The following is a 13,393-nucleotide window of genomic DNA, read 5'->3' as shown; positions in this document are numbered from 1 at the left end:
ATTCGCGTTCCGAATGGACGCGGTAACGGGGCGAAGCCAGCCAATTTACGACGTATGATGTGAAATTTAATTCGACGACACTCGAAGCGCGCGAAAAATACCGTTGATAAGACGAAACGACGCGGACTCGTAGCTGAGTCACCGGCAGATCGACTAGATTGTGAAATTGACTGCGTTTGCTTTACCTGAAACGGGTATCTCTCGTCGCCGAATAACACCGCGTTCTCGCCGCGATAATTTACTGCCTCTCTACCCAACACGACGTATTTCAGAACGCTTAGAATGTTATTTTCGGAACATCGTCCGCGTCTGCGAAACATACCAGCAGTTCTTTAATCAACGCTACACCGTGCTTCATCAGCACGTGTATTCGACCGCGTCCCTGTCTCGTTCCAAATGTTGTTCCTTGCGTTCGTGCGCAAACGAACGAAGATTATACGCCGCGGGTGTACCAGGACTGCGGTCTACCGTTACGAAAGGTTATGAGAAATTAACTGCTGTTCGCTGATCGTTCAAAAATTATCATTTTCGTAATTTTATTCCACGTGAGAATACACCAAGACTGGCCTTTGGTGAGTTGCGACAGGGCCTTTCTATGGTGTCGATGAGTAGCGTCGTGTAGCAAAAGAAAGGTTCGAGAGGTACGAGTATACCATAAGTGTACCGAAATTTTTGGGTTATCGTTGTTTGATAGAAATGTGCTGTGAGAATTGCGGCAAGTAGCGATGGTATGAGGCAATGGTAGAGTAATGAACAAGAAGCGATAGGTTTAACCTAACGGTGGTAAGAGAATAAAAGAGAAAACGAGGGACGGAATGGAAAGGAACGGGTACGTACGCGATAGATAAAACGGAGAAAGATGAAAAGTCCAAAGAAGAAGAAGAGACATGTAGAATAGAATGGAACGAAAACAAAAAAGGACGAAAGGGAATAACAGTAACCGGAACAATGAAAGGGAAAATGGGAATGGAGAAGTGGGAAGGGATAATTTAGAGGATGAAGATGTTAAGCGCTTGACACACTGATGTATTACCACGAAATCCTCGGCGTTCTCCTCTTCTATGTTCCAAAAATGTTTAATGCAGGTGTGGAACTATATCGTCGATTTTCTTGCTTTATTGAACAGCTGTAACCGTTTTCCAGACTCGTTAAACTAAATTGCTAATTGAAAATTAAGTACAAAGAGCGTGTGTGAGTGTGTGTCAGATGTAAATAATATATACTACAATAGAATACACATCGAAGATTCTTCGTTACGCCGAATGTTTTTTTCTACAATGGCATTTAGTATCGAGAGAGAACATTTGGGAAAACTGAGAGTTGAGAAAATATTTTACAAACTTTATATAGTAAACTTATATTAACTAAAAATAGTATAAAAGTAAAATCACGTTAACGATATAGTTAAATATGCGGTATAGTATCAAGCATAACCGAGTACAATGAAACGTCCATTATCTTGACAAAATGAATGACAACTCCGTTCGATAAATTAGCGATAATACGACGACTATCGATCATCACGATAAAAGTTTTACACCAAGGGAAACGAGTATTGCGTATCGAGAAGAATTGTTATTCTCGTTTTTATTATGAATCGATTGAAATGCTAACCGATGATGCGAACGATCGTAGAAACCCTTTAATCGAACGTAGAGAAGACATAGTTTTCAATATTAAGAAAATCCACTATTTCTCTCCGTGATATAAAATCATTTGGTAGAATACAAAATTCGTCTATCGAGCCTAACAAGTTGATAGATTCGACGTCAAGTGTCAACCATCGTTCACAAAATGATTGATTCACAGAAAAGTAACTGTCATCGCTAATGAATGTTAAAGCACGACGACCGACTAACAACCTGGTAGCAATTTTCATCGAAATATCATCTATTAAATTTAGATCACATCTTTTCAATTTTAATTGCGGGTGGTCCGTGCATCTACATGGGTAATAAGCAACGCCATCGATCAGAAAACTTCCCGCGGACACGATGAATGGCTTTAAAGTGGAACTTCCGATTTCCAGCGACCCAGGATGAAATCAATTCTTCAACAGGCGGAGGAAGTTCGTTGCCGATGAAGAAAAGATTGAAATTAGGTGGAGGCGCGCTTGAAATTATTGAAAAATAGGAATGCGAGTAGCCTTAGGGAGTGAAAACGAGGGACAAGAAAGAAATAGAAGGAGAGAAAGAGAGAGGAAGAGAGAATGGAAAGTCGTTTGGAAAATCGAGACCGAAACGAGGCAACTTCTGCCTAGGCTACGACGATTGAGGCGAGTGCAGCCAGTTGAGTGTGGCCATTGTTGTCGAATGTGGGTCAGCCTCGGCGTACTTCCGGTGGAGTCAAGCCGATGGAAAAGGCGGTCGAAGCTGCACGAAGAAAGAGTAACGGAGTAAAATAGAGGATACGGAGAAATGGGAAAGAAAGGAACAAGCGAGAAAGGAACAGGTAGACGTCGATGTCGCAGGCTGAATGGAAGAAGACCGACTTCGGTACGTAACGTTGAATCAACATCCGAACGGTCGAAACTAATTGTTCGTCGCCTTTAAGAGGTTGCTGCTATACGACTGACTGCAAGAACACAGTTACAGGAAACGTCTTAACCCTTGTAATTGCACGACCGCGTGTAATTTCAACTGCTATTTGCGAAACCGGTGTTCGTGGCCACATCGTGTCTTCTAGTAAACGAGCTACCATTATAAAGTATGAATCCAATTAAATTAGGGACGTGCAACGGAAGGTGACGAAGACGATTAGATTGTAGATTAATCGAAAAATTTGGTTCTTTGGACATTTATACGGTTTCATGCTTCACGTTTTTCAATTTTTTAATCGCTTGATGGATAGTAGCGAGTGTGCCACTGGTTAAATTGCGTATTCAAAGAAAATGAAAATAACAACAGGTACACATTGGCAAGGTGCTACTGTCGCATTCATTGGCCTCATTATTGTTCGCTAAGGGGAGCACTTCTATGCGCCCGTGGGAGAAGTTTACGTCACTAATGCGTAGCAATTGGTAATTTACTGGTGCCCAACGTTTGGGAATACCAAGTTACGACATAGTTAACGACAATTGTTGATAAGCATCGACTCGCAACGGTAAGCTGCGCGCATCTCTAGAGTCGTATTTTACGGATACACGCGGCGCAAATTATTTCCTGCTGTCTGTCTAAGCGTCATCACCGCCCGAAGCATTTTAGAATATCGTGCTGATAGGTATAAAGCGCCACAGAGAAAATTAAAAATAAATAAATAAATATCTCACGAATGAAATACATTGTATCGCTTTTTTAATAACTATAAATTAAAACCATGGCCATAGGAATAAGAAGAATGAAACAGGTTACGTATTATTAATTACAAGCCATAATATATCAGATTAAATAGCAAAGTACTAATAGCACTGCATCGTTTTCCAAATCTGTACCTCTTTATTGACAACCAGGCGAAATTATCATTTTCATAAATCGTTATTTTTATTGCGTTCTAACATCGTGGATAAAATAACGTCATTTACCTCTGTTTTACACACCTTGTATCTACATAATCGCGTTATATGTTATTGCCAAGCCAATTATTCCTACCTCTGAAAATGGTTTTCACTGGAAAACGAATAAAGCGCAAAGTACAGAGCTTATCGAAGGAGAAGGACGAATATTTCATCACCGTAATTCTATCTAATGTAATTTTCTTAATAACGTTGAAACTTTCCATTTCCGGCGCGACGCTCTCTTTTAGCGGTCGTTATGTTGTATACAGTGTATACTCGTTCGTTAATCAATGTACCGAAGCATTAATGGAGAAGTTTATATTCGATAGGAACGGTGTCACTTTGAGAAAGCAAGAATTACGATCTATCGTTAGTAGTTTTAAGTAGGTTAATTTCTAGATGGTTTCATCTCTAGGCAGCCTCTCTCTAACTTGCGCCGAGTTACGGGCTGCTTTCATCAAACTTCTTGTCACGAGTTCGTAATCATTTCGCGAATATAATGAAATAAAAACTCGAGATAAAAATTTTGTTTCTCCAATGAACTTGTTTCTCGACCGGCGTACCGCAGAAAAGGTATAACGTACTAGGAGAAAAAGTTACGAGCTTCGATATAGCCCGCGTAACTTTTGCTAACTTTAAAGACGATATAAAATTGATAGGATCGATAAACCTTGAAATATCGAGCGTGTAAATACATGAATTTTTAAATAGGGTGGGTGATTCGAGAAAGCGAACATTTTTATAATAACATCGGGGACAATTTTTTTCGCCAACTAGAATTTCGTGAAAATAAAGCGGAACGGCGAGCTAGATGAGATTCAAAAGCGGCAGAAACTGCTAACAATTCGCGAGATAACGCGGAAGCAGTTTTAATTTGGAGTAACAGTTCACGCATTTCATTACATGAAATTAAAGGAGTTCGTTCGTCATGTTAAAAAATTCTTCCGTGCAATGTTTAACAGCTGGCAGCCTCCCTGAAGGACGGAATGCGTACCAGTTCCGGCATGACTCGAAACCACTTTAATGTCCTCGTTAAAGTCCCAGCCAGTTGGAGGCAACCCTTTATGAATTAAAGCCTCGTTACTTCGCGAAATTAAAAGCCGTGGGAACTTACCATTCCGTGAGTCTATTAATACGGATCCTTTTCCAAGCAGACACGTAATCAATTCCCTGAAAAATATGGGGAAAAAAACTGATTAATTAGAGAAAATTAGTAACCATAATTATGAATTTTACGGAATTAATTTTAATAAAAAGAAGCGTTAATACGTATAGAGATAAATATTTATTTATCCTTCGACCTAATATCTCCAATGACTTGTAACGCCACTACTACACTTCCAACTTCCAACTATCAAAGTAAACAGGATGTTCACAGGCTTGGAAGGATTATCCAAGTATAGAGAGTCCACTTGGCCAACTAGTTTGCAACATTCGTCTCAAACAAGTACTTATGTAGCTTTACATTATGAACTAGGTACATTCGAAGCTCGTGCAACATAATTCAATAAACGAGTTGACACAACGGGCAACGAAGCATATGTAGATAGAGTGGTTGGCCAAAGTATTCTAACACTCTTAGAAACCTTTCGTTTATTGTACAGGATATCTTAAAATTTATTAGCTCTGTAACGAAATCTCCGAACGTTCCGTATAATGTACATATTCATCAAAAAATTCTCTCCTAACCGTTCGTATACTTTCATGAGAAACTGTTAGGTCGTCCGAAAAGTTTCTTTCGTTTTATAAGGAAGGATCCATTTTGTTCTATTAAAATAAAAATCACAACGTTCGACAGATTAGGTTTCATGTTTGTATAAAGATGCGTCGTTGTAAAAGACGTGTCTGTAAAAGAAAGACACTTTTCGGACAACCTAATAGTTGAACCTTTAGTGGAATCCCTGACAATCAAATATCAGATTTATCATCTGAAATTCAATATTTACCGTGCTTACTTGCTGCTCAGATTTAAAGTGTGATATTTATTGGTACGTTTAAGCTTAGGAATCTGAAATTCAGGGAAACCGACATTTCACGTGCAACCATGGAAAATGAACGAAAAAGAATGTGGAATTAAGATCGAAGGGGAAAATTTACAAGGGTCGAACGAATCGCGTAGGATTCAAGGCGGGATGATCCGATTACAAGCGGCGAATAGTGGCACGAAATGTGGATTTGCTTCGCGTTTGCATACTTAATGCTTATCGGATACGACTTAATTACATGGAGAGCCATAAAGCTGCGCTGATTCATTGTCACAATCTTCTCGATTTACGTCGCCCTACATAACGGCCCGATGAATTACCGGCCATTTCTGTTGCATGATTCACGCGCCAATGTACTTTGCATTGCAGCAGCGAACATCGCGAAAAGGGCGAAATTCTACTTATACCGACGTTTGTGAGTTACTGGATACTTATTACACTTACGCTAGGTATACATGGCTGTTAAAATTGTAAAATCAGACTGATAAATTCCGAAGAAAATAATCTACAAGATCGTAACTTACAAGTAGACCGAGGATTTGTATGCGTTCATGGCAAGTTGGAAGGTTTCAAAAGCGCAAAAAATGCACATACGTAATATGCAAAAAATATATAAAATAATCAAAGTAGAGTAATCGTTATCAAGGAGCATGTAAGAGTATAACAGCAATTATCGCACCTTATCTATCAATGTCGAAATACCGCTTGACCTAAAATAGAGTTTCATCGAGAACGGCAGGTTAATATTCGTCAGCTACGTAGAAAAATACACAGTAGACCTGAATTATAGTGTACGTCAATTATTGAGAAGCGAGATTGAAATGCTATAAATAAGATGACGGTGCAGGATAGGCAAAGTGTGGTTCGAGGGAAAAAACCAATACACGTTGTGCAGCAAGCTCTGCTGCTGACATGATTGATTGACTGATGCGAGTGTGTATAGGAATATAACGTACACGTGTGTGGCGTGTAAGTTTCTCGTTGTAGCATTGCGCAGCTTCTTTCGATAATTCGTCAATTTTAATTAACACGTATCTTATCCAGTATCACTAATAACAAGTTGATAAATTCCTCTTCGACGTAATAGTTTTCAATATCGTCGATTGTAACTTGATCTGATTTGTTGCAACTATATTCAGCGAAACGATAGGTCTGTGATTGTAACGCAACAATAAAAATTGTACAACGATGTTCATTCTGCAAAGGGTTTTGCCCAGCTATTTTTTAATAAAAGCATATCAAGTTTGTATTTTTGAAAGAGCAATTAAAAATTTTACGATTATCTGTGGTTTCGTCGTGTATTTTAGTCGGATTTTAAAAACGAATTTCAAATTCAGTACCTTTGTTACATTTTTTTGTTACTTTGTACGATAGTGATTGCGGAATAAAATATTTAGACAGTATCAAAAACAAAAAAAAAAAAAAAAAGAAAGACGAAGTAATTTCCAAGAGATACGAGTATAATAAACGCTTAATCGCGGAAACGTGGTAAATAGTAAATAGAATATGATAGATATGAATAGAATAGTAAATAGATAATGAATTCCATTAGCGATTAAGTGTAATTTCATCTAACGGATTCGGATATCAAAATACGAGAGTAGGATATATAATCGCGCAGCAATGGTAGTTGAATTACTATCGTTTCTTCCTAATCACTGACTACATCAACAACTATGTCGTCAATTATCGTAATTATCACTAATAGTTGTTAATTCGATCGTAACACGAGCTCTGTGTTCCACTATATTATTCTGACGAACGGTTCTGCATGGTCAATGATATTAATAGTGATCACGCACGCCGTAATACCGACTATGTAATCAAACATTCTAGGTAAAGTACACTTAATAATAATTAGTTGCATCGTATTAACCAAGAAGCTTATCGTGCATCCAATTATTCCAGTTAGCTGCGCTGTTACAATACTTTAAAACAGTTTTCAATCTTCTTTAATCGACATTTTTTAAATATTTTGTCGAGCGTTTCATTTCACGCGTTTCAACCGAGGATAATGGAAAGACGAAAGGAACAATGGACAATGCGTTAGAAGAAACGTTATTATTTGATGTAAAGACATTTCTGATAAAAGGGAATATACGTAATCTGTAAGGCGAAGCAACGTACTTCAAGACAGCTGTATGCGTTGGTGGCGGCAAATGTGTTAATGACTAATTCAAACGGGAATACTGGAAAGGCGATAAAATTGAAATCTGCCTACGTGACCCCGTAAGATCGATCCGATTACCTGCAAATACATGGTGCTAAACGGCATGACGCGCTCGTAGGATTAAGGTGCGCTACCACGTTCAAACCGTGCGTACAGTACGCACGTCGTAATCGGATTTCAGAAATTATTTCAATGCGTAGTACGTGATCCAAGAATCTCAGGCAGCGTTGAATTTTCGGGCAGGAGAACGTAACGAAGGAGAAATACACGCGTGTCTATTTCGAAATTGAATTCTTCCCCCTCGAATGAAATTGACCGAATTTTGTATAAAACGTCATATGATATAATAGAACAGTACAAGATGATTAATAATTAATCATTAAGTAATTAATACCAATAATTTCCTATTTGTATAATACAAAATTTATGAAATATCGCGACCATAAAGGGAGAAGGAATAATTTATTACAGGATAATGCGACATTCACTTCCACTTCCGATTTGGAAACGAAAATATCTCTGTGGCAAACAAAGACTCGAATGGTGGAAATATCACGAGGTTTTCTAGGAGACCGAAGCCAGGAAGCCGAGGTCCTGAAATAACACGAACACGATTGCTTTGGACGGTCTTGAAATAACAATCGTAAGGACACACTCGACAAGCCGGGGCTGTCTTAAATCCTAAAGACCTGGAAATATCTGAAAGGCAGCCCGTTGAAAGAGCATAGAGAATGACAACGCGGAGAAATAGTTCAATTTTCTCCAGGAATTCTCGGAAAGTCCAGCAAGTTAGCGAATCTTAAGCGGATCCACGGACTTAAAACAATATCGTATCGAAGAAAGATTTGCATATTTTTGAGAAAAACGAGAGACCGTTTACATTTCTTTTTCCTTTCGCCGTAATTTCACAGATTTCCAAGTTTGAAACCCTCCGGTTCGAATTGGAGCTAACTTCAACCTACACAAAAATAACTTTATTCGGTACTCTACGAAATACGACACGTGCGACGCGTATGAAATAACAAATTTAGAATAAAATAAATAGGAAATGGAAACCGTGAGAAGCATTCGATTTGTACGAAGTATCGATAGCTCTTCTAATACGTACAGTTGACAGCGTATTTCTCTACGTTATTTCTTACGTGAGTTCCAGTTACACGAACTGCTCGTCCAAATACAGTTCCGTCTGTTGAATTGCTATAATAATCCCTTGGAAGATATTGAAAACTAATCATACCGTCCCGTCGATAACTTTTCAAAATTACTATAAACGCGTAACGACCATAAAAATAAACGACTAAAGCCTTTCTGTTTACTCATTCTCATTTTACCTTCGCTCGGCTGCTCGAAGCTTCCTTTTGTTTCATGCGCAACTTAATCTAGCGTCGAGTGACGTTTAAAGCACTTAAGAAGGGCAAATTTATCGCGCGCAGTTTTCTCAACAGGACGACCTAGACATAAATTCGAGTTCCCTTCGGTGCAAACTGCGTGGATGAATTACAGGTGAGAAGAGAGAGAGAGAGGGGGAGAGGGAGAAAGAGAAAGAGAAGAAAGAGGGACGCTCGATAGAGTCCTTTAGAGGCTCGAGTGGCGGAGACAGCTGCAAGTGGCTTGTGATATTCCTGCGCCTCGGTATTTTGTTTTGAAGCGGTCGTTATCAACGGAAGCGTGTTTCGTTTCATCGCTCACTTTAGGCGAAACTGTTTTCGAGGCATTGGTTTTGTTGCGGTCTGACACCAAGCGCGGACACCGGCGGCCATAGTGCTCGTTTTTGTTGCGAACTCACTGACCCACCATACCAGAGTGCCTAGCAAAAACTGTGTCAACTGTTACCATGCATTTTACCGTGTTCTGCCGTACGCGCGCCACTGTTCCAAAGTTTTACGATATCGCGTGTAATCGACCGCGATGTAAGTTGCATTCGCGTTGTTGCGTGATTGCGCGATTCGGAGCTTTCAAGGATTTCGTAGCATCGATGTGACCTGCGTGCTATCGATTTTCACCTTTTTCGTTCGGAGCAAAACTCTCGTGGCTCTTCGTTCTCGGTGATATAAACTTAGTATCATAAGAAAATTGTTAAATTTTATCGAGCATCCCTTTTTAAACCACCCTTTTCTAGAGCTTTGCGCGCGTCCAAGAGAACGGTACAGTTTGTTGCACGTACCATTATAGTTGAACTACATACTTGCCATTCAGCGAGACTCGAGTTTCACTGAAAACGCAGCCGACATTGCTCGTGGATTTGTAACGGGACTTTAAAGACAGAATAGTCACACAACGCGAACTGCAGAAAAGTTTAATTTACTTCGCTACGTATACACGCTTTAAACAGTAGAAGTTCAGCTACATCATTTAAATCCTTGTAATTATTGCGGACTACCGTACTATTCATTTTCTCGTAGAATTGAAAAGGCAGGATAACCGTACGATAGCTGTATAATACTTGAACTACAAAAAGCTGTTTTAATAAGATTCACCGAATGAGAAATCATAAATGCCTCGTTACATTGAAATTTAACCACTTGAAATTTTTCGGCGTTAATGAGCGAGCCGAGGAGGAATCTGGGGCAAAGATCCATCTACGTGGCTGACGCGATATACATCATAGTTGTAGCATCCGATAAACTTTCACGATGATATCCGGCGTTATTATTAGCTTCTTTGGACGTGCATCGCTTTAGACGTTCATCGTGTATTGGCCGTATTGGCTTCTCAATTTTACGAAAATAGCGCATTTTCTTTGAGATAAAAGGCTATTTGCGTAGGGTGCGTGAAATTAGACCGACAAACACCTTGATGACGTTTGACGTTACTTCGTTTCACCGGTACGCGACCTTAGTCAAAGGCTTTAGAATTTCAACGAGCAGTCACGCTGTACGACTTGCTAAATTTTCAATTGGTTCCTTTATATAATTCATTCCTTATGTTATTGCCGCGTCTCATTAATTATACCGGCGTTTTGCGAGCCAAGCGAAAATAGTTCAAGGATTTGACGATTAGGTTAAATGTAATGAGTACGTTTTAAGTTCGAATGCATTGAACGAAATTGATAGCGAGCAAAAGGAAAGCGAATTGAATTAGACGCGAATTACGACCTTTGATATTAAATGTTCAATTAATTAAGAACGTTGAAGGTTGAGAAAATTGAAATCCAAACAGGAGATGATGTACGCGTACTCGTAGCTACGTTTTCCTTTTCTTTCCTTTCTTTTTTTTTTTTTTTTTTAATCGGATGTTTCATCTTAGGTGCAACGGCACGTCAGACGGTTACGGCAAAACGCACGTTTCACCGAAAATTATATCACGCAAACACGACCGCGATTCAAACGTCAGATTTCTTTTCAGAAAGCGATTTAATTTCCGATATATCCGGGATAATATAAACGACTAATGCGGCGAACGCGATCAATCAGTGTAATAAAAGGATACAAATCAAGCCTGTTATCGGAGAAATACACTCTGTTGGTGTTTATCAAAATTAACCATGATTCACTAGGCAAATCGCTCGCAGAGGCATAAACAAGAGTTTTAGAGTTATTATCTCCTCTGGTAGGTCGTAACTATGAGTTATGAGAGAACGTCGGTATCGGTGTGTACACAGATCGTCGTACAGGAAACACTGTCCAATAGAAGGACTAGAAAACCGCTTCAACGAGCACCAGGAAAATCGAATTACGTCGCGTTTCATTCGATTCGGTTATCACCTACGAATGCAGCCTCTAACTGCATGATCGAACGTGAATAGCACCGTCGAGCAACGCGTGTCTCTTGTCCGTCCTCGTGTGCTTCGCATGCCACATAAACCTCGTGGAAAGAACGATTGATCGGACAGGAAATAACGAGATGACAAATTTTTACTAGAAAAACTCGAGACTGTTCTCTTTCTCTCCTCGTCTACATTTAGCTTACACAGACTCGTTCTCATATTAACTATGTTACGTTTTTTTGCTCATTTTTTACTCAACTATAGGTTTCTTACGTTAAACAGCACCTTGGCAGTTTGAACAAAATATGAAAAATAATCTTATTGATTATCGCATGATTCCTCGTTTTAATTTTCACATTTATTAAACATCTTCTTGAAACGTTAAAAACTCTTTCTATCTGCTAGAACCGGAGTAAGATAGAACTATAGAAATTCATAGATGGTAACAGAATTAATAAAATGTTCTCGATAATTTGCAGATCTAGAAACATTCCGTTAATCTTCCTCGTCTATTTCTTCATCGACCGAAAACTACACGTATATTTCGTATAAATGATGATCGCGAGTTTACGCAGTTGGACGAGCAGGGACGTTGAGATATCAGTACAGGCTTGAACACGGATATTGGACAACCGTATGCGCGGATTGTCCGCAGACAACGTTCGTGGATGTACGAAGCTTAAGAATGTAGTAAAACTTGCCCTGAAAGCTATATTTATCATTGTCAGCGTAACGTGTTACAATTTTAAGGTTCTAGTAAATTTGTTTACCGAATGTAGTTTGCAGACATCGGAGATCTGCATTGCGTTACAGTAGTATATTTAACCAGGCTGAAACCCACAATGAAAAATGTTTGAAAATTCGTGTTAACCATATCAGGAATTCAAGTACATTGGTTGTACGTATTTGACGAGTTTGCAAGAATATCGAATAATCTGTCATCTGTTATGACAGATCAATCGAACTGCAAATCAAACTGCAAAATACGATATAATCGTTGAGTATCGTGAACTATTTCTCGATCGGTGTTGGACTCACGGTTGTGTCAACACGATGATTTTATGTGTAAAAAATTGGAGTTTTAGTACGTTTAGTTGCGCCAAGAGATTTTGAGGCTGAAGATTCAAAGATTCCGTTTCGTTGATTATTGCGTTTAAATAAATTAAGTGATTAACTTATTTAATCGTTCAACTTAGATTATTTGTGCTTTAGAGTACAACCAGTAACCGTTATCGATTATTCGTTCCACCATATTTGTATCACTGCTTCCTGACAATGAAACAATAAACGATCTTCAGCGCGCTCTTTTTCAACGTATCGATACTCGAAGACTAAAAGGAGCTCAGTGCCTTTTATTGCGATGAACGGCAGAGGAGAATTCGAAGCCAAGGGTTCTGACATGAACGGTGATACGTTCATAATGCAGCTACGATACGAAAGAGCGGTATCGATGAAGCTTTCCAACTGTTCCTTTGATATCTTTCTGATCTACGTAACGATGCACACGCACTTTGCCCTATTTACGTAACCCGTTCCATTTCTTTGCCTGGTAACAAACGCGCGGAAGAAATATTTGTAAAAGTGCGTTGCGCAATTTCTCTGCGTTATTTGCAGTATTAAAACTGAAATTTCTACGCATGAAATATTTCGTACGTTAAAGGGAGCGGTAAAATTCAGAGGTGAAATATTATGCACGAAAATTCTAGAGAATTATTCGACGCAACGCGAATTATCGTCAATATTTATATTAAAAAGAATCATCTCCGCCTGTGATTATTATTATGATCGTTGATTATGCGATAACAATGATTATTATTTTATTCGTATTCAAAGTACAAAAATATTCAATTATTTCTGGAATAAATTAATACGTAATTTGTTCTTCCAATATAATCATCTCGCGAATAACTTCTTCATTTTTTATTTAATATGCGCCATAACGGTTTTAATAATTTAATCATACTCTGTTCGTACAAACTGTCTGTTTTATCAAATATTTCGTATATTTCCAAATTCACGTCTGTGCCTGTGTTTTCATT

The 13,393-nt window shown here is 38.8% G+C and overlaps 1 protein-coding gene across 1 annotated transcript in view; it reads right to left on the bottom strand.

Moving 5' to 3' along the window:
• Positions 1 to 13,393, bottom strand: part of LOC117153916 (TWiK family of potassium channels protein 18) — a 292,636-nt gene that overhangs the window by 168,700 nt on the left and 110,543 nt on the right. The window contains exon 2 of the mRNA XM_033328434.2: positions 4,608 to 4,663. The gene's annotated coding sequence lies outside the window, so the exon portion shown is untranslated. The remainder of the gene's footprint in view (positions 1 to 4,607; positions 4,664 to 13,393) is intronic.

Source organism: Bombus vancouverensis, chromosome 3, assembly GCF_051014615.1.
Source record: "Bombus vancouverensis nearcticus chromosome 3, iyBomVanc1_principal, whole genome shotgun sequence".
NCBI lineage: Eukaryota > Metazoa > Arthropoda > Insecta > Hymenoptera > Apidae > Bombus > Bombus vancouverensis.
This window is presented reverse-complemented; position numbering and strand designations above follow the sequence as displayed.